We start from the raw sequence: 4,151 nt of genomic DNA, 5'->3' as shown, positions 1-4,151 counted from the left end.
AACTACGGCTTGCCCAAGATCATCCAGCCAGGTGCAAGTGGAGGAGTGGGGAATCAAACCCGGTTCTCCCAAATTAGAGTCCGCGCACTTAACCACAACACCAAACTGGCTCTCAAGAAAATAATGGAGAAAATTAATACTATGGATCAAGAACCTAAAGAGGTAAGTCAAACACTGTAGAGGGCCAACAATAAAAACTTAATGTATATAATATAAAAATACATGTATTTATTAGCAAAGAATTAAAAAAAACATATAAGGGCCCAATTACACCTCATATAAAAATATCAAAATCTCTCACACACACGGGCCAATAGACTTGACCTGACATGTTTCAGCCTGTATAGGCCGTCTTCAAAGGTCAAACACAATGAGGAACGAATGGGTTTATACCCTAATACAATAAAATTATAAAATTATACAACGTCGATACAAAATGGACCAGGAAAGAATTGTTCCAAAGTGAAACCACTAGGCCCAGAATGAAAGTATAAACGAGGCCTCCAAAGATTCAATCACATGCCAAATGATATCTCACTGACAATAATTTCTGGTTCAGAAAGTGCCTTCCAATGATTTAGTCCAAGCCAACGTGTCCTCAGTTTATCGTTCAGGAGATGAGAAGCCTTAATGTGAACAGAAAGGCCCGACATTCCAGCTAAAAACAAGTTTAAACGTTTAGCAGGCAGGTCTGCATATGAGTAGCAGTGGAGGAGGATGTGTGACGTCGATTCCACGCAGCTGGAATTACAGGGACAAGTCCTAGTTAAGTGTGCCATCTTATTAAACCTACCATATAGGACTACTGATGGCATAGCATGGAATCTTGCCAGGAAGAAGGTTCTCTGAGTTTGGGGGACTCATGAAACGGATAAGTAAGAAGCCATCCGACCTGTAGGAAGAGGAACCTCAAAACCGAGAGGGGAACAGGACTTGGTAGCTGTCACAAGAGCTGTTGACGCCCCCTCACTGTCACGGGACTCTGACTCAAGCTGGGTATCAGCCGTCGCAATGGAGGCCCCCTAGAGGCAGCTAGGGTCTCAGATGTGGACAGTCCAGGGGGGTTACTTCACCGCACCCTGGTTACTGTCCTTCCCAGGATGTCTGGCAGTCCCTCTCTCTTGGCGTGGCCACGTGACCCAGGGGTAGTCCTCCCTGACCCATCAGGGCCGCCCCTCTTTTATACCTCCCTCCCTCCACCCCTTTCTTCCCTCCCTCCTCACCTCTCCCCAGAACTTATTGGGAGACACAGAGCCTCTTGGCGGGGCGTTGGCCAGACTTCCGGTTGCCGGGGTGGCTGCCCGCCACCAAGCTTGTTGCCAGGCCCCTTCAGGAGGAGGCGGGGGCTGCGCGTGCAGGGCCCGGTGTGGCTCCCCATGCTGCCGGGTGTAGACTCCTTCCTTCCTTCCTCCGGGCTGTCCCTGCCTCTGGACTGCCTGTTTTTGGCTCCTTGCCTCTTCTTCAGGCATTTCTCCATGTCCTCTTGCTGCCGTCAGGCTGAGCAGGGTCCCTCCCGCGGCATTGGGTGAGTAGCCGTAGCTCTGATAAGAGCTGTTCTTGAAAAAGAGCAGTTTCTGTCAAGAGCTCTCTCAGCCCCACCTACCTTACAGGGTGTCTGTTGTGAGGAGGGGAAGGGAAAGGAGTCTGTAAGCAACTCTGAGACTCCGTTGGGTAGTGAAGGGCCATGGGGTATAAATCCAATCTCCTCCTTCTCCTCCTCTTCTTCTTCTTTGCAGTCATAAGAAAAGTCACACCCTTCTAGATCTATTGACTTCAGTGGTCTTACGAGGGTGTAATTATGCTTAGGATTGCAGTGGAAGCACAGCAGGACTGAGTCCTTATGAGTAATGTCAGAGCAAATACAAAGGAGTTGGTAAGCCGCTCTGAGACACCTTCAGGTAGTGAAGGGCAGGGTGTAAATCCAATCTCTTCTTCTTCTTCTTCTCTATGGGGAGCGATTCTTCTGGCCCTCCCTGGGTGGGGGGAAGGGCCGGGAGGCCCACGGGAATCCCGGGAGCCTCACCCCTGGGACAGTACGGATTCTGCATTTGACTATCAAGTACACACTCGTTATCTTGCTGTGAGCCGCCGTGAGCCCACTTGAGGGACGGGGCGGGATACAAGCTGGGGGAAAAATAAATAATAATAAATTTTGCTGGTGCATAAAAATGACCTCGTTATGCTCAAAGGATGCCTTAAAGCAGACATTGCGTGGGACGGACTGTCCCAAGCGGTCGCGCCTGCGCTGTTTTGCTCTCATCTTCCTTTGGAATGAAGTTCTGAAGCCATCTCAGTGTGTGGCACTGAAGTTCATTGCAACGACTTGTTCCAGTTCAAAGGTCAGCGGGAGACAGAGCAGCATGGACCGCGCCTTGTTAGGTCTCCCTCTATGGCTTCCCACTACTTTGCCAGCCTGCGTCTTCCCTCTCTGGATATGAGGCCATCAGTCGTGGGAGTGCATTTGTGTGTGTATGTGTGTGTGTGTTTCTTTTCTCCCCACCGGCTGACACATTTCTTTGGTCCTTTCCGATGTCAAGGACTTTTTCGACAGCAGAACAAGCCAGAGCTTGACAATGACTGTGGCAAACCCATCACCTTAGCATACCTGAACGCGAGATGCTGTGACATGTCTCTGTCAGGCGTGAAGACACCCCAGAAACCCTCAGTGAATTCTCCTGGTTGCTTGGTAACCTCCCGCGCTTCCCAGGGGTTACCTGGAGACCAAGCGAAGTTGAGGATCGAAAACTGAAATGGCTTTGCCGTTGCCACTGCGAGAGGCAGGGAGGGAATGTTTTTGCAAGCTTCAGAGGTCACCCATTTCGGCTTGGTGTCAAATGTAACTCGAGGTGACAGGGACACTTGGATGGGGGTGTGTGTGTGCAGAAGGCAGAGGGAGAGATCCCGATCCAACTGGAAGTGAATCCATGCGGACCAAAAGAGACATCTGCCAGCATCTTGCAGGTTGACATCACCTCTCCAGAACCCAGAAGGTGTATAAAAACGCCATGGTTACACTCTAGAGAGGGGGAGAGGACAGAGACAGGACTGGCTGAGGAGAAGAGGCCAGTGCTGGAGCTGTTAGCAGTCACTCCTTCCCCCAAAATGGGGATGCAGGCAGTTGAAAGCTGGTGATGGGGTGAGCTAGGCTAGAAAGGAGGAGGCAAAACCCCGTGGGGCTGAATTGGACCACCACTCAGTAGATCACAGAGAGGCATCTAGGGCTGCGATTACACATGCCTTTAGATCCAACATGGGCGCGAATGCCTGATGGATCTAAAGGGCGTGATCAGAGAGCAACATCTGGGAAGCGTCCCACAGTCGTCAGCAACCCGTGCTGCTCCGCCGCAGAAGCGGAGTTAAAAGACACCGGGGAGCCCTCTTTTTCTGCATACGCTCGTGTCCGGGTGGTGCCGCGCTCTCCTGACTCACCGCTGTTTCTTGGGCCTCAGTCGCTCCGGCCAGGAATAAGACGGTCAGGAAGGTTTCAAGTCGGCCATGGCATTTAAAGATACTGGCAAGCCACCTGTAGAACAGGAAGTAGCAATTCACCGAATCAGAATTACCTTGACAAGCCGGAATGTGAAATCACTTGAGAAAGTCTGTGCAGATCTGATCAGAGGTGCGAAAGAAAAAAACCTAAAAGTGAAAGGACCAGTTCGCATGCCTACTAAGACTCTGCGAATCACTACACGAAAAACACCATGTGGTGAAGGTTCCAAGACTTGGGATCGTTTCCAGATGCGTATTCATAAGCGTCTTATTGATTTGCACAGTCCATCAGAGATTGTCGAGCAGATAACTTCTGTCAGTATTGAGCCTGGTGTAGAAGTTGAAGTTACTATTGCTGACGCCTAAATGATTGTCATCGGTTTCAATAAAAGTTAAACTTTTACTTGCAACAAAAAAAAAAGACACCGGGGAAAGTCCGGCTCCGATGGGTTCCGATGGGCCACAGACGGACTTTCCCTGTCTGATCATGCACGCACACTCTCATGCTGTTGGGATGGTCTGATCATGCCATCCTGGTTCGGTGCCATTCCCCCCCCCTTTCGCAGTATGAGCATCATCGCATACTCCATAAGGGGGCCGTCCGTGCAGAGGTGCGATTCCTCATTTATGCGCATGAGAAACAAATGTCAAAAAAATTTTTT

The 4,151-nt window shown here is 50.2% G+C and overlaps 1 pseudogene; it reads left to right on the top strand.

Moving 5' to 3' along the window:
- Positions 1 to 3,493: 3,493 nt before the first annotated feature.
- LOC107124836 lies at positions 3,494 to 3,892 on the top strand (annotated as a pseudogene).
- The last annotated feature ends 259 nt before the right edge of the window (positions 3,893 to 4,151 follow it).

Source organism: Gekko japonicus, unplaced genomic scaffold (assembly GCF_001447785.1).
Source record: "Gekko japonicus isolate JY-2015 unplaced genomic scaffold, Gekko_japonicus_V1.1 scaffold4086, whole genome shotgun sequence".
Taxonomy (NCBI): domain Eukaryota; kingdom Metazoa; phylum Chordata; class Lepidosauria; order Squamata; family Gekkonidae; genus Gekko; species Gekko japonicus.
This window is presented reverse-complemented; position numbering and strand designations above follow the sequence as displayed.